We start from the raw sequence: 20,987 nt of genomic DNA on the forward strand, positions 1-20,987 counted from the left end.
TTCGGTTATCTTCTCTTATTTCCGCCACTGCCTAACGCAGAAGACGGTCCACTGCGGCTGGAATACGAAGAAAGCGGCGCTCCCGGATGACGAAGGTTATGCGAGGAGAATGAGAATCCCGCCGTGGTATTAGCTAGGGAATTTTCTATTTCAGATTCCGCGAATCCATTTTATCTTAAACTTCGTAATTCCATACCGTCCGCCGCCTCCTCCTCCGTCGAGGCACGAAGGAATTCACCCTCGCGACTTTTCTACCCCGCTGGGTATTCCCTGCCCTCGACTTGTCTTCGTCGACCGTCTTTGTTTCTCGCAGTGGGGGGGTGGATGGACGTTTTTATATTTTGCAGCGGGCAGCGAGCGCGGTCGCGCTGCGCCACCGCCAACCCGGATTTTCCGCCCCCGCGATATTGGACAGCAAAAGTTAAAATCGTCTATATACTCGTGCACGCGCAAGCGAAATAACGGCCGCTCGTTTATCTCGCGTTTTAGATCGCGCGATGCGGAAATACTCCGGACTTAAAGTGCAGGATAACCAACCGAGAACTTTTTCCGTATTTCTGTAGCGTCGATTAATATCAATTTCGATACCTACATCCGTTGCGATAGCTCTCAATAAATCATCTTTAAATATATTGTATATTACAGCACATAATACATATTTCATAATTTGTGCAGCGTTGAAATTGAGAAGCTAGTCAACAATTCTTAGAAAATATAATATGCAAAAATTTGTGTGCTAAATGTTTCCAAAACATATTCTTGCCGTTAAAGCTATGTAAAAAAATTCGTAAGAAAATACCATGATTTAATCGGACGAAGAGAATACTTTTAAATAGAGTAAAAATTGAATAGATATAAAGTTAAATTGTCCATTTCGTGTTCGCGCGGCGACGATGCTCGGCCGGCCTGCCGCGAAAGAGGCGAATTCGATACTCCGGAAATGCAAACAGACGATTTGCATCCCCGACGAAATAGTTGCTGCGCCGCCGCATTCTTGCCGAGGGAAGGCGTAGGATCGGTAAGTGCGGATAAAAAATATGAACACTCCGAGAAGCGTAAAATCGTTACCATTACATTACACCACCGGCGAACGGCGCCGTGCTGACGGCGTGCGGTTTCCGTTTGCGACGGGTACACGGCAGCATCAAAGTGCACAGACGGGCGAGCACACGAGATCGTACCTGCATTTACACTTAGATGCTCCGCAAACACGCTGAACGTATTAGCTTGTACATTTGCCTGCTCCATCGTGGAGAATTGATAACATGGATGACAGATGCGATTGCAGATACAGAGACGGTGCAAAATCCGTAATTACACGGCTTTGTTTTAAATATTGACGCATTATTAATACTACAATATATATTTTGCATGCATATGACACAAAAGTTTTTAAATTTCGTAGCGTTTAAAATGTCAAAAAGAGGATACTTGCTTTGTGAATATATGTTTAAATGTTATGTTGTATCTACTTGAATTATTAATCCTGAATTGTGTTTTTTCTTTTTACAATATTTTTCACAATTGTTTTTTTTCTACAATAGCGAGTGAAATAAATGAAACTAAATTATATTAAACATTGAATTTGAAAATATAGTAAATGTTTGGTCAATCGTATAACAATGTATCGATGCCTAAATAGCTTTCCCAAAGCAAAGGGGTTGCATCCCTCGAAAGCCCTTAAGATCTCAAGTTTCGGACATATCCGCGCTGGAGAACATTGCTTTATTTAATCTGTAAACATGGCTGATGTAATGGTCGTTGTATTTACTCTCTCATAGTGCAAAATTAATAATGTCGTCGATGCATATACCACGGCTCGATGCATACGCATAACTTCGTCATTGTTATATTATGTGATTCTAATAATTAATGACGGGTACATTTATGAATTCTCCATTATATGGGCAATAAGCCGTTTCGATTCTTTAGATGTATATTAATATATTCGTTATTAGATACAACAAATATGTCAATAACGCAGAATACTTCAATTTTGTAAATTAATCCGCAAATATTATAATCCGCATTGTGTTGGAAATATGCACTCGCGCAAGTTCTGCTATTCTGATTCTACTGTGTCTCCATTATATTTATTCATATAAATAATACGTAACTTGCATATACATTATAAATAATTAAAAATTTAAATAGCCACCCAGCATACACGAATATTGATATTAAGCTAAATTATCGCAAATAATTGAACAGAATAATTTTTTCAGATTTTACTCGTAAAACTTATATTTATACTTGCGAAATTAAGGTTTGTGTTCCTTGTTGCTTGGAATATTTTACACACAGCTTCGTATTTATGTTTATACATACATTTGGCTTTATTAGACTTCGCAGCTATTCAATTTTCACGACGCGTGCTGTCGCACCTCTCTGAACAATTATATGCTCATACGTGTAAAGGCAAGTCCACAGCACGTGTCTCACTCTAAGCCGGGTCACGGCGGATCCCGCGATAATACTCCCGGTACAGCCGGCATTAACGCCCACCTTTGCGGAAATTAATTTCCGCTCCCTCGTTGTTGTCAAATTTTCACGGAGGTGATGCGTACGTTTAGGAGTTGGTTGCTGCCTTCTTCCTGTCGTGATCCGCCAGCATGCAGCGGAGAATGTCTGTTACACCATACACCCTTGCGTACTTCACGCTGGATCATGTAATGCGAGCGCTTCCCTTGAGGGAGCGAAAGTTCGCCGCTGTTTTTGCGAAAATATTCCGTGGGAAAACGCGTGTGTATACAATATGTATACAACGCGCAGTAACTACTATTAGAATTAATTCAAAGTCATAAAAATGTAATAAACAGAAAGTATTTGTTTTACAGAAAAGAAAACGATGTGAAATTGAAAACTATTTGTCAGCAAACATTTTATGAATATTTCCATAATTATGTTTTTTAAATTTTTTTGTTACAAACAAGGTTACAAACTAGGAATTACTGTAATATCAAGTTTTGCGTATGCATCAACAAACATAAATCGATGCGTTCGCGAGTTTTCAACGTACAATCATATTTTATAATGAGCGTAATTAATCAAAACGGATTCTTCTATATTAATTCAGAACTGTCATACTGCCACAGTATGTTATCGTTATCGTTAAGGTTGCGACGTAGTGTAAACGAACCTTAATTTACTCGCACGCGGAAACATTCTCTCGTTCTGAAGTCCGTAGATGCACGAAGCATGGGACAGGAAAGGTAAACGAGGGGGTGGCGTCATCCTCGGTATGTACAGAACTCGGCAGCGACTCCGACAGACTCTCCCTCCCTTCGTCCCGCTAACTTCCATCCCCGGCGACGTAATTGAATCACGCTACAGGCCGTCGAGGCGTGAAACGTGGATTAAATACGATGCATACGTAGTACCAAACCCTGTTCTAAAGGGAGGGGGAGGAAGGGATTGCGCTGCTTCGCAATGGGAGTATTGCGACTGGCATTCTGGAAACTACAAATGCACGTATATTCCGATGGACACCTGCGCGGCCGATCTGCCGCCGCTAATTTGTGCATTTGCAATCCTTTGAAGACTAATCCCGTGGGGGGGGATTGTCGATCGGACTAGGCAGAGATCGGTTGCCATCGCGACCTTTCGTACGGAATTCGCTAAAATTTGCAACGGGCAAACGAGAACGGGAGAGACGACAGAGGGATTACACACACAATTTTAGATCTCGGCATCTAAAATCTATTTATAACGTAATTGGGTCTGTTTTTAGCTGGCGTCCTTTGACCGCGCGCATCTCGTTTATTTTTTAGAAGGGGCGTCTGTGATTACGTGGATTTAGTGTGCAATCATGCGACGTGTGTGCTTTCTGCTGAAAATTGAAACGGTACAACTCACGCGATATCGAGACCCACCGTTCATCGCTTCGTGTCGTCGCTTGGTTTTCTGTGATACGTTCGCTCATCCTCCCATTACCTCTCTACTTTTCGGAAGCCTCAATTTCGTTAGTTCACGTCGTATCTCAGCGAAAGCGAGGAATGACGATGACCGGAAAAAGAAAGTCGATAGGAAATTATGGAGACGAGAGAGACACAATAATGAGCGCAAAGAACTTTGATGAAAGAGTAGAATCATGGCTCTGTTGCAAATCAAATTGCTTTTGCAGCACTTGAGCTTTAACTTTTCTCTTTATCACTCGAAATAGAATGATATGCTTAATAGTTTTCCATTTCGCAGATTTGTTTTATGAAATATGCTCCATGTTGATTTCGCTTGCAATTGATTACGGAAACTATCGTGTAATTTGGAAAAGGATCGCTGAAACACAGTACAAAAATTAGGAATCCATGCATCTTTCTAATTTGTTTATCGAATAATAATGTTTAATAACGTTTAACTGGAAATGAATAAAATTTAAAGCACAAATTAAACAAGTTTTTAGATTCTCAAATTTCATAATATCGTAGGGTATTTGTTTTCATCGCGATAATTTAATCGTAAATTTCAAGTGAAACCCAACAAAAGTTTTCAACATTCGAAAATAAACGATTATTTCGATTATTACACACAGCCTCGCGCGGCGTGAGGGACATCTTCACCTGAGAATGTTTACGAAATTTATGAATGTCGCCGCTATTTTTGGAGAACTTCAAGGATGAAAGAAAAACCATCAATCTCGGTGACCCAGTTTCGCCTCGCAGTAGGGGTGGTGTTAGTCGGGTGACTCGAGGACGAGAATCGGGTGACTCTCCGATGCCGTTTATGAGCGAACTGTTCTCAAACTGTTTTGTAAGAAAGATAAATAGGCGCTTTTGATAAAACTCGTCTGACACACACCCGGGCGCGAAGCATTGAATTTCATTATCGTGCGAGTCCTGATTTATCGTCCGCGCCCGCCTTATTCTCGAACGACTTGTCCCCTCGCGCCTCTCACGGCGATCTCCTCGAGACGATCTATTTCGCGAAACGCGATAACAAATTGCGAATGGTTTGCGTACCTGAAAGCACGGACAGATTCGCGCAACCAACAGATCAAAGCATCGATACTACCTCCAGCGATAAAAATTGTGGCTTTCGGAAATGGTATTATATTTTTCAGACCGCGGTCACCAGGTTTTCGTATTCTGCCGCGCTTTGTTCTGTTGCTCTTTTTTTTTTTTTTTTTTTGTTTGTTTCGAAAAATTTCAGACCGCGGCCGACCGTCAGATGCAATCACAGAGAGGCCCGAGGTGCATTCGCGTACGTTGAATAATCAAACGAAAAAAAATTGGCTTGCCATAAATGTTCGCAGACCACAAGCACCACGCCTTCCTCTCGACGGAAAATTTTCCTCTCCTCTGCTCCGCATCTTCCGGCGTTCTCTCACAGCCTGTCATAAAACTTTCATAACTTTCGGTATTTCCACGAGCGGCCTTTTGCCAGTCCGCTCATGCGAGTCGCTGGATACGATCCCATCCTCTCCCTTAAGTAAGGAGACGATGGGAGGATGAACGGAACGTGTCGAAGGTAAAAATATCGCGCGGTTAACTCCCAAGGTACACCGCGGCCAACTTCTCGAAAAGTCGTAATTTGAATATTTCTTTCAGCGCGTAACGTCGGAATTGGTTTTTAACTAGCGTCGCTCGAAGATCAAGGATGGAAATTTTTATGAAAACGAAAGCGTCGAATGAGTTTGGGCGCGAGAGGAATATATCTGCGACGAAGGTTCAACTGTCCATCGATTATTTACGAAGCTTGATAGCCGGTTATTACTCTTTCATATGAAATATTTGTCGAATTAAAATTTTTCAATTTGATAGATATCGCGCCGTCTATTATGCATTTTTCGAATATTAACTTTCGCGAAGGTGCGAGGTGAATAGGATGTCTGGCGTACGCAAATCGTCACTGGCAGAGTGGTTCATAAATTCGCAAATAGCCGCTAACAATTCGTGCCATTCAACACGGTGACGTAACGCACCGGTAATCATTTCAAACGCACCGGCTGCACCGGTCGGTTGCACCGCTCGACTGCGTCCGGGCAAACATTCCGGTTAAGCGATCGTCACACTGAATTCAACAATGACGTTCCGATCAGCAGCAACGCCAAAAATGTCGTCCATTGTATTGCGCTCGAAATAGTTTATTCGCGATGCTCATTTGATGTACGTTTTCTAGATATTAGAAATAATACTGCTGGGATGTGAATGGAATCGGAATGCATTAATGAAATATTTATGCCGAATATCGATCAATATCTTTGTGATATTTTTCGAATGAAAGCGCAGAGCGGGAGATGAAACACTGTTCCATGAGTCGCGAAACGAACGAAAGGTGACGCGAACTGACAAAGCGCAAAGTTGGATCGAATACCCGCGCTATATGGTTTCTGTCGTTACTGTTGCAACTATCGTAATACCTCTTGCAGCTGCAGCCGTCGCTCTTGCAGCCCATTAAATAACTTCGTGTCTCGAATATCGAAATGGAGCCGTGAAACGAGCAGGCGGAATGATCGTTCTGGTCGTGTATATTATGTATAGAGAAAGAAGCTATTGCTCACACTTAAACGTCGTTCGCTGTATTTGCTCTTTAAACTGGCAAATCAGAATATATATACGTATATATATAAATTGTGTTGTATTTTTTTTTTAAACATTAATCCTTTCATTCTTTTAACTTTTATTCTTCAGACTTTGTTCTTGTTCATTAATTAAACGTTATTAGTACCATTTACGCAACAGTAATGACTTCAATTCTACTCGGAAGGAAAAACATGGTAAATTAAATCGCGATAACTTTTGCGATGGTAATGTTTCAGGATTTTTGCTCCTTTGCGCGCGCGCTCTTACCTATAATATTTTCATTTCATTATCAAGCCGAAATGAGTAGCGCCGTTTTATTATTAAAACGAGTTTCCACTGATTGTGAAAATAACAGGGCGGTTAATAACTCCGAAAGATCTCGTTTCTCTGAATTAATTTTGAACCGGTATATGCCACTTACCCGGCGAAATTGGCTCTTTACGCGCGAATAATGTACAAAAGAAAAACGCACCACTAGGTCATTCGCTTAATTAGCGCTCTTTTTTTCTCTTATTTTGCGACATAACTTACTGCTACTCTTAATTTCAAGAGATAATATCTCCGAGTGTCATTTTAGAAGTGTGATATTCAAGCACGCCGTTTCACCGATTTCACGCCATTTCGCAATTTAATGTCGCGTTGAGACCGCTGACCCGCATTTCGAGCGGATTTTCTTCGGCTTCGTGTTACCACTCGGCGGAAACTCGATTCCTCTCGAAGTTGTCGGTCATCGAGATGGAATAACTTAAAAATTACTCGTTACTGATCGCGAGATCAGGGAAGCGACAGGTTGCAATCGGATAGCTCGCGATTTACTGCAGTAATTACCAAAATTACTGCGCGGTTTAATGACGTCAATTATCGTCGTAATTCGTGGTAATTGCCGCGGCAATTACTGGACTGAAATCCCGAAGACCGGCGGAAAGGCCGGCAGGTGGTTGCATCGATGGTCGCGATCGCCTTTCTTCCCTCTTTCAGTCTGGATTTCATCCCCTTCTCCGTCCATTATTGATTTTGACAGGAGAAAATGGACGAGAGATTATCGCCCGCACTCTTCCAAGGTCAACTTCGAAACAGATGTTGCTTTCATATCAAAATCTCATAGTTCGGCACTTTTACGCGGGCAACACCTGCTATAGAAATTTGGTGTATTATTCGGGTGATCCTGAGACGTTCTTTTACTTTCGCGTTCCTCTCCTTTTTTTGTCATTTTTATGGCGAAATTCTTTGCAATCTTTTTCTATATTCCTGTTTTACTATTTTACTGATTCTATATTCTATATTACTTTTTCTATATTACTGACTATTGTTATTTGGTTGCAGGTCTGAATCGTGAGGAAGGACCAGTACTTTCGCTACGCGGTGAGTTATCCAATTAATTTCTTCACGCATAAGAAGATAAGAATAACTTGTTTTCACTATATTTCTTACAATGCAGTTTTTTGCGTTTTCAAATCTGATGGAAGTCGATAGAAAGATGAAAATGGCTTTTTTAACGACCGCGACAAGCCTTGAGGCGGAGATGACGTTATTCAAACGCGGCGCGTCCTCCGCAGCTCTCGGGGCCGAAATCGCCGTCTCCTTTCTCTTCCTAATGACTCGCGAAAAATCTCAATGCGTTTCAATAGCTCGTCTTTTCATGTCGAATAATAAATGACGGCCGACACCGTCGGGAGGTTGGGTTAGCGACGCCGGCTGATGAAACGTCGCCGAACGAGGACGCTAGGTGAACCATCTATATATACGTTGGTCGCTTCTGGCAACCGGGATGATTTTGTATATTCGTCATCCTTTGAAAAATACCGTTTCTCAGTGTCGCGCGAGGCCACGCGACGCCCGGACCGCTCGCAGATAGCTCCGAGGATATACGTCAAAGTTACCGGGAAGTTTGTCACGGGGATGACGTTGATACTTTTTTCCGCATTTTTTTTTGCCACTCGCATCATACTCTTTCTAGTTTTTTTTTTCTGGCTGCATAGTGACAGCGAGTTTAAAGGGAAATAATTCATTGAATAGAGAGACTTTACAATTTATATTTGATAGTCAAAACCAGCAGACTCGCGGGGCGTTCGTAGAGATATCGTTCCGATTTATAAAATTAATACGTATTATTTTTCTAATGTATAATATAATCACACCGTCGTGAATCACAGCGCGAAACAAGGATTGATTTATTTCCCTTCAATTTGTTTCCTTTGCGTGTCGAACGTGATCGACCCATTCGTTTCTTTTTCGGGAGCACATGCGACCGCGCAGTCGCCGTACCGGCTGACGCCAACACCGATCGCGTCGTGGGAGACGGTGTGAGTGCGGAGATCGCCGAAACTTTGTTGAAATGGAGACCGATAGCGCGATATTTATTTCGAGTTCCGGGGTGAAACTATCTATGTAGAGGAGATCTACATGGGGGGGGGGAAGGGAGGGAGGGAGATAGCGACCGGCGCCAGCGACGACGTATTCGTGAGCCATCGGAGCTTCCTGCGAGACGGATCGCCGTCCTGGGATCGCGCCACGGGATGGCACCCACAAACTTGCCTTTTCGCCCATATCGATTTTCGAGCTGATAAAGTTTGTATAGGTGCAAAAGTTGCAAAAGTGGCCGCGGCCGCGGCTGTTTTCTCTCAACCCATTCTCACAAGTAAACTTGCCGAACTCGATCCGCGCGCGATCCGTAAATGAATTCAGATCAGCGGCTAATTTTTTGGCTTCATCTAGCGCAGAATGAATAATGATCCGGCACCATTTTAATAGCCGCCAACGCAACGGCATCGGAGTTCCGCGCAAGAGTTCGCGACTTCGGCAGTTTAATGAAAGCCATTGTTCGCCTCGTTCCAACTTTAAGCTCGAAAATTCTGCGCGTGGATTTGCAACTGCTTGAATTTAAACTAGCGCGGAACTCCCGCAGCAAACTCGTTGCTATCAGTTGCATGTTCTTTCGCCAATTAGATGCATCTCTATACCCGAATACCTATGGAAAAACGTTTCGTTTATGCCATGTAATTTATGTTGCGTAGTTAGCAAAGTTTACCTTATAAAGTTCACGAACCCCCAACTACGATTAACTTGCCTCGCAGTTTCGATCACTTAACTGGATGCGAACTCCACAATTTTCTTAGTAAATAACATTTTCTTCCAAACGTTATATTTCCCGTATAAACGTAATAATCACGTCGCGCCGCGCGACTGAAAAATTGTTCGCCATGTGACGTGCGCAATTCGGTTTTCACTCGGCCAATTCGCCTGTTATACGAGTCACGAGTTATTATTTTCATTTCGCGAAGCGCGGAAAACGTCGCCTCTTGGGACGGTCGCCCGCCGTCACGTTTAGTCGTCGCGCATATTCGAGCGAGAGAAGATTGCTCGCGTTATTATTTCCCCGTTCGATCATACCGGCGCCGCTTTTATTCTCGTCGCTTCGATATTGTGAAATTGCAGTGCGTGCAGCGCGAGTCGTGCAACGAAACTCGCGCGTTTTCATACATATACACGCGCAATCTAACCGCGAGGTCGTGCGGTTTTCTATTAAGTCGAGCATCGCTGCAGCGACGGCGGCTTTTCATGCGGATTATCCCTCGCGTAATCCGTGCGGGAGCCGAACAAGTGAAAACGGGCTATTACAGTGCACTTGCGAGAGCAGAAATGCCACGAGAAGGCTAATGGCTGTGCACACGGGATGGGCTAAATGAAAACATTGGCATAAGCAGCAGCGGCGGCGGTGATTTTTCACGGCCGCGAAAAGCCGCGTATTTCTCCGCGTCGACAATAAACAGAAAATTCCTCCGTTGCTGAAAAGCCCAATTGACATTCTCGAACGCGAATCTCATTTCTCTCGGCTGGATATTCGCCGAGTATTTACATGTGTAAAAGAATTCATCATCTGCTCCGTGCTTTCCGTGAAATGAATTACAACGATTCCTCGATCGATTTCCTTGCTTTAAAAATAAATGGATGTGGCACGTGTAGATTAAGTTCTTTTTTAATTGCCTTTTTCTCCCGTTTTACTTGTTCGAGATAAACATCACTTAGGCTCTCGACGTTAACACGGTTTTAAAATTCTCGGCGAAATTTTCGTTTAAGAACTCGCAGAAACGTGAACATTAATGTATATTAAAAAAAAATCTGCACGCCTTTTACCTTTATTTCCTCATCTGCCAGGTTACGTCTTCTCCTTACTTGCGTTTCAACGACGGAGTTATTAAATTCCTCTCAATAGTACTTTTCGCGCGAACGAACATTATTCATCGAAGATTTATTCTGCTTTCCCATTGAGATGCACTGCTGCGCTATATCGATTCTCAACAATAGAGCGGATTCTCGTTCGAGATTATAGGTTCGAAATAATAATGCGAAATAATAGTATTATCACACTTTATAAATACAGAAACAAAACTACGGTGTTACCCGTTTGTGCAGATTCACACGACAGATTTACATCTTGCACAGTTATGTTTTACGCAGCACAAAATGTCGGGAAACTCTATTCAACGGAATTCTTTGTATAAAATATTGCCCGATAGATCGCGGGCGCTCGTAATGCCAGAAATAACCATAAGAGTTGACAAATGGTTGCAACCGCAATTTATCAATATCAAGAGTGGACCGACTTTTATCAAGCTTGCGTTCAATCGCTCAACGAAATAAATACGGCGAAAATGACGGCGATGCGATTCGATGTGCTTTGCTAGAAGACGCAAGGCGATGGAACTTTTCAGGGGTGATTCGTGAAAGCGGGAATAAATGACGCGGTGCAACCTTAGAAAGTTAACAGGGGTGGAAGAAGGAGGGAGGGAGGTAGCGACGGGCGGTACACATATAGGACGTGTCAAAAGTAATGGTCGGCGTCTGTCAAATGACGACGATGTCGAACGTCGCGCGTTGAAACGAACTGACTGAATAAACGACAACGACTACGTCTATCCCGTGATTTTAAGCGTCACTCACGCACTCGGCGCACACATCCGTGACAATGCAGCACCTACGTTCCCGCCGTTGCATTTCCATGCAGTCCTGAAGTGTTGAAAGCGGGAAATACGTATTTTCAATTCGCTGATGTCTATCGCGAGAACGGAAGAGATTTCAAGTTTATGGAATTTCCCCTTCGGATATTACTTGAGCGTAGCTTGACAAAATAACGAGAGCGATTTATGTTTTCGCGCATTTGTTTCTGAAAGGAGACGCTGTACTTTTACACTTTCACTGCTTATATTGAATTAGATTTTTAATGAAAAATTATGCAAGCCCGGATTTTAAATTAATATTACAAGTGTGAAATGGTATGATAATTTTTTGCGCACAATTAAACATTAATTGATTAAATAATTTGGAGGCTTTGCCGGTATTTTTATCGTTTATATCGTATCGGAATAAACGTTCAACTATGTGCTTAATGTTTAATAATCGACTCTATATTGGTTTTACAGTTAGGCTACGAGGTGTAGGTAATGATAGACGGTAATATCACGGCATCATCATTAATGATCATGCGATTAATGAGCGAAATGAGTGTCATGTATGGTGACGGGAAGATTGGCAGTAACAGGGCGACCATCGCCATACGTGACGAGATAGTCGGCGAGACGACCACATGTTTCCCAATATAGAAGCCGCCGATTCGAGACGCAATCTGTTGTCACATTTTAGGGGATTTTTACGATCGCACCGCAATTATTAATCAAAATTGATCGCGTCGATATAAAACTGTAATGTACAGTGGACGGAAATGTCTTCTCGATATAAAGCTGCAATAACAGTCCATTGTATCAATGTGCCATCCGAATAGCTCGCTTCTTTATTGTGCAATTATCATGAAAGTACAAATGTTCTTTTGCTATCTAATATTAGAAAATATAAAAGCCACACAAAAAAGATGAAACAGGTTTCGAGGAGGCTAAATAAAAAACATCTGCAATTTTGATGTTACGAAGAATTGTAATATATAGATTCTGGTGTAAATAACCGGTTTTCGCCTCTTTCTCGACTTCTTCATTATTTATAATATTAAAAACAATCATTGAGTGAAACAGTATTTTGTACATCTCGTCACCTTTACAAAATTTGGCACTTTGGTAATTTCTTGAAGACATTAATAGATTTGCGCATTTTGTAATAAAATCTGTTTCCTCTTGCATTCCACCGCGAGCTCTCGAATCTTCCCGGCGCGATTGTACTGACTTGTGACTACTTGAAATCTGGGTGAGCGTGCGAGTGGAACTTGCACGTTTGCGGGAGCGAGCGCGAAGATGCAATTGATTGGCTTCTCTCGCGTGTGTTTGCGAGTTTCGCGCATATCGAGTAATCTTGGTGCGAGTTCTACCGGAAGGAAGCGTCTTGTCCCCCGGGTACGGAGCACCCGGTTTCCAATTAAGGTCTGATTACAGTAAATACGCCAACGTGACGAGAGCAATGCCGGCATTCCTAGAGACATTTGAAACGAGTGGATCGTCAACGATGTAGTCGGATAATACACTCGCAGGCAGTATTTCGTATGCCTATTCACGCGTATTTGATAGGTACATCTAAATACATTGATACATTAAAGTTGCACAGTTTAATAATATTTAGTCGGACAACGATTTAAGTGTCGTTGGATTTCGCATCTCAAAAAGGTATCAAGAGAAAAAAATCAACTGTGATAAACATTCCGCGTGCATTCGCCGCAAATAATCGCCGAACGGAGAGAGAACAATTTCCCGAATAGCGCAATCGCATTACACGCGCATGGGAATGAGTGTAACTTCATCTTACGCATTCCGGACGCTATATGCGTCCGTTCTGTAATTCGATTGAACTTTGCATCGCGTCGCGCAGCTTTGATTTTCGTTACAACCGCGTTTCCCTTTGATCCCTCTCGGAATGGCAGCGTAACGAACGGATTAACCCAAGTTAATGCGAGATTGACAAAGGCGCGGGCTTAAACTATTATCCGAGAGCCGTGGGCATCCGATCTCTTTACCGCTTTATTGCGCATTATATCCGATGCAATATCAATCACATTCTCCCTCTGTAACGATTAGTTCAGTGCGTGCAATTCACGCGCAATAACATTACAAAGCGATCTGCGACACGGGCGCACAATTCACACGGACATTCGGACATCTCTGTACGGAACATATTTTCCTGGGGAATATGGGTTAATCGATTTCCGAACAACACCATACGTATCTATCGCGTACGCGCATCGCTACCGTGTCCCATAACCGGAGCTTTTTTATTTTCACTTTTATCCCGATGATAAAATATACCCATTGGCCGAGAAACGCGATATAATACCCGATGCGATCCGACGCTACTGTAGCAGTATAATAAAAGTTGTTCCTATTAATTCATTCGCTTTAACATCCACAGCTGAAATTTATAACGCGCTTAGATTGGAAAGAAAATATATCTCGAAAGCTATTGATACGATATGCGTATCAATATTGACAAATAGAAAAATCCATGGTGTCGTGAATACCGTCTTGTAAATTGAATATTTCATGATGCATGTACGTTTTCTTGTATTCTTAGTGGTCTGATACGAATATTGCGCGCCGGGTATTTTAAAATTCACGATAATATTGAAGTTTAACACAATACAAACGAAAATATGACGGCAAAATTTACCCAGCGTTGATTATAATCAGGGCACAAAATGACCGGCAATTGCGCTCTTTTAACAAAAGCTCGTAGTTTGGGAGGAAAAATGTAATTGTACCATAACGTGACGAAAAATCGATTTTATTGTGTTTTGAAATAGTGGTCTTTTCCAAAAATTTCGTTGTCTCCCTCTCTTTCTCTCTCTTTTTCTCTCTTTCTCTGTCTCTCATTTGCACCTCCAGAACTGATACTCGACGTTGGATCGACGCGAGTAATAACATTTGCATGCGCCACGCGAACGTTGCGCGTGAACGAGAAAACGTAACTAAATTACAAAGTTTATGCCCGTGCATTTTCCAGGACGCGCGGGACAAATTGCTACGCCAAAACGTGTTACTACCGCGAAAGTGAATTAACATTTTCGGACTTTTCTTGTCTCGCTAACCGAATAGCGGTTGCGCCACGTTTAGCAACACCCGCAGCGATTAATTTGAATATATCATCGCAGGATGATATGTCTTACAAAATAGACTTTCATTTTTTCATCACGTCGGGGCTTATAATTTCTTCTTCGAAATATATTTTCGGAAACATTTTTAGAAACGCTATATTTGCGATTTGGTGACTCGCTTTTTGCGCGATAATAACTTGCGTTTCTAAAGACGCTCAAAACCATATCACGTGGAAATTTATCGCGTCTGGGAATCATCATATGTGTGTTTCCTCTCGCGAGCATTTAACCGCGCACGTCGTTTGCATGCATCGCCAAAATTGATACCCGACAGTGCAATTTACGCAGATGCATATGCGTATATTCGCTTAACGTCGGCTAATGATTCTCGCTATGTTCGCACATGCATATACAATAAACTGCAGAACCAGAAATACATGTTCTTAGGTACATATTTCGTATGTAGACTGATTTGGATTTTCAATCTTAAGTTTTTATTGAAGACATATAACATAAATTCCTCGCGTAATATATAAATAAGTTATTTATTATGAGTTATTTATTACCACAGTTATTTATTATTGGTAAACGATAACCATTACCATTTTACAGACAATGCGGAACCGGATACGTGCACAAAGCTCGTGAATATACGGCTCAATACCTTATTCGCAGACCGATCGCGAACAAATATTAATTAATCCGTGTTTACTCATGCCTGAGAAAAAAATATATCTCGTTTGTGCATACATCAACTGTGTGTAACCATCTATAACACATTTGTAATGTCTGTACAAACGTATGCCTATATGGACATTTCCCTGGATGAGTATTCGCTTGCTATATGGCTCTACATGTATATTCGCTTAGCGTCAGCTAATGATCCGTGCTTGCATATATACACGAAGTATAATACGTACACACACAGAGAGAGGAGGAGAGAGAGAGAGAGAGAGAGAGAGAGACAGAGAGTAGTACATTTGCCAATGAACGCTGCTGATCTATATCTATCACGCATGATAGTTTCGGCTCTAATATCCGATTCAAAAGCAAATTAATTATGCGTACATTTCTAACGTGTTATGTGTAATTTAATTTGCGTTCAATTTGCGAAATTAATACTGGAATAAGTAGCGGGCATGAAAAAAAAAAAAAAAAAAAAACGCGCGGGTTATATCGAGAAAGCTTTCAACTGCAGACACTTTTAAAGACGTCCCCGTTTTACTTTCCTGTCTCAATTCTTATTTTCCTAAAGACGCTGTGCCTATTTGCGCAGGAAAAACAGTAGGAAAATCTGCAACGCGCTATTCGCTGTGACTTCGCTTCTGCAAATCTAATATAAGAGTGGAGGGTAACAGACCGAGATTCCTTTTGACTTCGTGTTACTGCGACGGACTGCGGCCCGAATAAGTGTATCTGACAATGCGATCGTTTAATTGGATCGTATACGTACACGGATACCAATCACGATATACGCAGATAAGGCGGTGTGGGAAATGTTCACGTGGCACGCCAGATAACCGCGTTATTGCCAGTGTTCTTGTCGCCTCGCTGTACATGGCAGAATCGACAGAGCTCATACGCGTGAAGTTAGCCCACCAATATGAGAAATAATTAAGTTATTTTACATGATTCGATTGCATATTGTTTGCACATGATTGCACTTCTTTTACTATCGTTTGCACACCTCTAGTAAAAAAGAGTCATAAGAAAGAAAATTTGGGGGGGCCAATTTCACATTAGCCCCCCAATTTTTACAAAAAAAATTTTAATCAACCAAATCGATAGATTTTCGTTTGCACATTTACATACAGTTTGAATTTTCATTTGCACACCTCTACACGGAGAAAATTTTATATCAAAAATTACTATGTACGGTAGTAGCTGCAGAAGGAATTGTAAAAATTTTTACTATATTTTTCACATGTGAAACATATAAGTAAAAACTTTTGGTTCGCGGCTTCATGGTCCGCAATTACGTACATAGTAATTTTTGATATAAAATTTTCTCCGTGTAGAAAAAGAATTATTCAAAAAGAAAAAACTTGGGGGCTAACTTCACATTATAAAATGGTCAAATTTTTGCGAAAATCTTTTTGTAACGAGCTCAATCCATAGATTTTCGTTTGCACAGTTACATACAGTTTAAATTTTCGTTTGCGCACCTTTAGAAAAAGAGTTATTCAAAAAGAAAAAACTTGCGGGAGCTAACTTCACATTATAAAATGGTCAAATTTTGCGAAAATCTTTTTGTAACGAGCTCAATCCATAGATTTTTGTTTACACATTTACATACAGTTTGAATTTTCGTTTGCGCACTTCTAGAAAAAGTTATTTAAAAAGAAAATTTGGGGGGCCAATTTTACATCAGTGTATGTAAATGTGCAAACGAAAATCTATGGATTGAGCTCGTTACAAATAGATTTTCGCAAAATTTGACCATTTTTTAATGTGAAATTAGCCTCCGCAAGTTTTCTTTTAAATAACTTTTTGTAGAGGTGTGCACGAAAATAAAAGAAGTGCAATCATGTGCAAACAGTGTGCAGTCGAATCATGTAAAATAACTTAATTATTTTTAATAGTGAGGGGCTATATATAACTTCACGCGTATACAGAGTTCTTGGTAATGTAGAGCTCGATCGGAGATTAGTCCGCATACGAACTCGCCATTCCGATATTACGGCAGTCGTAAGTTTATTTATTATTATTTATTTCGATCTCCGCGATCTAATCTTGCGAGGGAAGGAATCTCTCGTGGTTTTTATCGATAATTTTCGAAGTGCATATAACATTTTTCTTTATGTCGAATTTTTTTAATAACTTGTGAAATTTTTTGTACCATTTAATTGAGTTTTTTTTTATACCGTTTTCGTTCCAAATATATTTTTTATTTGTTGGAAAATTCACTATTTAAATCATATCATAACACAGTTTAAACAAACATAATCTTCTTCGATTTAGTAAATTGATTCATAACGCATTGCACGTATATTCCATGAATATCAACGAATATTGCGGAACTTTGTGAAAACATTGATCTAAAATAGAATTTTGCGAAGTGATTCTATAGACGCTATCAAAATTTAATTTCCGGTGGAAGTGGCGCGCGAGAAACATCGAAAAATTTCCGCACATCCATACATGGGAAATTGTCACGTGTGAAAGCGGATGTAGGACCGTTATTGTCGACTTTGTTATCACCTCCTTCGAATATGGGAAGAGCCACGCGTTGCTGGTAATTTATCCTACCTCAAAATTATCCCGAGGCGGAACGTCTCTCTACTTCTGTTTCTGAGCGATCCGAACCGCACCGAGACAGAGACGGGCTTTCCACCATCAAAATAATTGGAAATCCGAGTCCGTTCGGTCGATATGAATATAGGCGACTGTCATCGTGGTGATATATGAAATGAACAGCCCGTTATAAATCCAACCATACGTTGTTCTTGGATTTAAACAAAATCCGTAACGAATGTTTTAATCGGCTTTGTTAGAGCGGCAGATTGCAACTGTTTTCCTTCTGCCGACTAGAAAAAAATTTTTTTTTTATATGTTATCACTCGATGAAAAAAAAAAAGTTTTATGGAAATATCGAAGATTGCATGAAAGAAAATATAAAAACCGATTGTTATATTCGTCCGATGCGCGTTGTGTACGAAAGCAAACCCGATTCCCGTGTGCGTGGCTGAAGACATTACAGGTTCGCTTATTATCGGACGGTGATCTGCAAATCTGCGTGACTTCATTAATTATCGCCGTACGCCGTATCGCATACGTCGCTTTTGCAAGCTCGTTAGTCTTTAAACGCCATGAGCTTTTGTAATCAATTATACACTTAGATTTCATCAGGAGTTTCATATCCTCTGTAATTAGATGTGTGTTAAAAAATTTCTTCGTCATCGAAAACGTTTCGCACGAAATATTTCTCCCTCAATTTGTGCCAAATTGAAATCGAAATAGCGGTAGAAAGAGTGTCGCGCGCGAGTAACTCGTAGAAAATTTCATCTCGGAATATATCTCGGCGGAGTTATTCAACGAATTACTGGTGATGCCTGGCCGCGGAAAATAATGAACAGGTCGCGCGCGACCCCAGCCAGTATTGACACTTTGCGTTCATTTACATCGTAATGATGCCAAAGTGTCAGTCCTGTCAGGCGCACGATAACGCGGCGTCGAGGGGCAACGAGAATGTATACGCCGACGAAATGGGGACAATCGTCGGTGCAGCGCGGGTGGTGGGCGCAGATAGAGGGAGAGCGAGAACGAGAGAGAGAGAGAGAGAGAGAGAGAGAACGAGGAGAGCGATTTCGCGGTCGGCTAAACAAATTATCGCATTTCGATAACGAGGCCACTCATAAAGTGCCGCGCACCATTCTCTCCCCGCGGACCCCGCGACCTCGCAACCAAAACCGCCGGTAACCGTCGCGGAATGATGTAAGACGATTCGCTGACGTTGGTAATATAGCGCGGTCGATCGTAACCGGAAAGTAATTATTCTTCGCCGAGAGAAATTGCACGAGCTGTGACTTTATATCGACGGGATCGTCGTTATCCCTCCGGTACTGATTGCGTCCGCGAGCATAAGTATCGCCACATTAATCAATATACATTCCTTATTTTGCACATTTCCTTTCGCAGAAATATGATTTAACAAGTTAAAGGGATTTAATTAAATTGAAATTATAATTCGCGTGGAATATTAATGAAATTACTAGAATATCGTAGGATTGTTATAATGCGCGCCGAATAAGAATTAATGATATAGCTAATGAGCTCTCTACTTAGATCTCTCTCTCTCTCTCTCTGCACTTGAAGTATAAACATTCCTGTTCTAATTAAAAGTAACTGCGCGATGCCAATGCGGCGCTATTGACGCTCCATACGTCCTATCTCGCTCGTTTGTCATCAGAACGTTCGTGTGTTGTCGTTTGAGTATTTACGAACACCCTTAGTATAATTAACGCGTCACCGTGTTGCGTGGGTATTTGAGTAATTAATTGCCTACGGCTAATGCTCCGCGTTCATGAAGGGAGTGACTTGCGTGCTGTCGACGTTACAGCATTTAATCGACGTCATGCGTATCGCTTTATTTACATACCGAGTTCTTAATTTAGCCAAAGGGATTTTTTTTGCAGAGAAAGCAGAGAGCCTGTTTTAATAATAGTGATCTGCAATATAATTATAAATGATCGGCGTGCAGAAATCGGGGTACGGTGGAACAAATTTGTATAATTAATACGCGACACTTTTCTATATACAATAATGACGAGGAGTGCATTTTGTGCCACATATATTTACGTTATTCGCTAAATTTAATAGTGTAGTAATTTTACGCAGTAGTGTAATAATATATGCAAATAAGCTGTTTATTATCGCGCTCCGTCTCGATGATTACACGCTAATCGCGAAGAATGGTCTACATTTAATTCTGTGCTAATCCAGGGTATTCATTACCGAATCGTATTGTCTAATCCTTTATTAACGCTAATCTCGGAATGAATTAATGCGTTCCGAGTGATTTATTAACGCTTACGCTAATCGCCACTAACACTGGGGCAAGTACGTATTCGTTAATATTCGAACATTCACGAGTACCGCGGCTATAATTAACGAGTCCACCATCCCCCCGTTGCTTCGCTAATTAATCGCCCGCGGCTAATACCCTTCCGATCATAGACGCGGGAGGGAGGTTGCGAGGGAGGGGGAGGGAGTGACTTGCACGCCGCCGACACCCTTTCGGCGCGATACGTCCCTGGGAACGAGCCCTGACCTGGGGCAACCGGCGGCGCAGTGACGTTGCGGCGTGACGTCATCGGAGTGCATCTGTGACGTCAAGAGGGTGCGGACCGACGGTGCGGTGGGGACGATTCCATCCAGGTGAAACATCCTACGGCTCGGGTCAAGTTGCTTAACCCCTCGCTTGTCGCTCGCGTCTCTGGCCTCCTTTTTGTCGCGTGGAGCGCTTTACAAACTATTAGATCGTTCTCCACTTTCGACAACTATACGTTATTGTTTGCAGCTGCATGTAACCGCATTCCGGGCATCGCGATTTTGTTGAGTCTCTCATAAAACTTGAAATTAATCTCTGGCTTCATGAAATCCTAGCGGTAATCTCTCTGGTTGTGCAAAAACGTAGACGTATTTACGTATATATAAAATATTGTCATGTGACGTGACCTTTCTGAGCGTGAGAAAAAGCATCGACCTATTTCCCAAAATGCTCCCGTTTGACATTATTCGCGAGATTTATTCTTGTCGAGCAACCGGAAATCCTAATTCAATTCGCGTGTGTCCGAGAAACGCTCTCTCCGATTTCGCGAGCTCCGTTCCGGCCGGAGCCGAATCACCTTTGATCCGACGCTTTCCGCCGCCCGGTGGGGATACAAGCGCGCTTCGTGCATTTGTTGGAAATAAAATGACTTACCTGAGAGATGGAATACGTC

The 20,987-nt window shown here is 41.7% G+C and overlaps 1 protein-coding gene across 10 annotated transcripts in view; it reads left to right on the forward strand.

Moving 5' to 3' along the window:
* LOC105672102 (protein turtle) overlaps positions 1 to 20,987 on the forward strand; it is a 242,604-nt gene that overhangs the window by 107,344 nt on the left and 114,273 nt on the right. For all 10 annotated transcript variants that reach the window (XM_067354582.1, XM_067354591.1, XM_067354593.1 and 7 more), the window contains one exon: positions 7,842 to 7,880. The gene's annotated coding sequence lies outside the window, so the exon portion shown is untranslated. The remainder of the gene's footprint in view (positions 1 to 7,841; positions 7,881 to 20,987) is intronic.

Source organism: Linepithema humile, chromosome 4, assembly GCF_040581485.1.
Source record: "Linepithema humile isolate Giens D197 chromosome 4, Lhum_UNIL_v1.0, whole genome shotgun sequence".
In the NCBI taxonomy this organism is placed as follows: Eukaryota; Metazoa; Arthropoda; class Insecta; order Hymenoptera; family Formicidae; genus Linepithema; species Linepithema humile.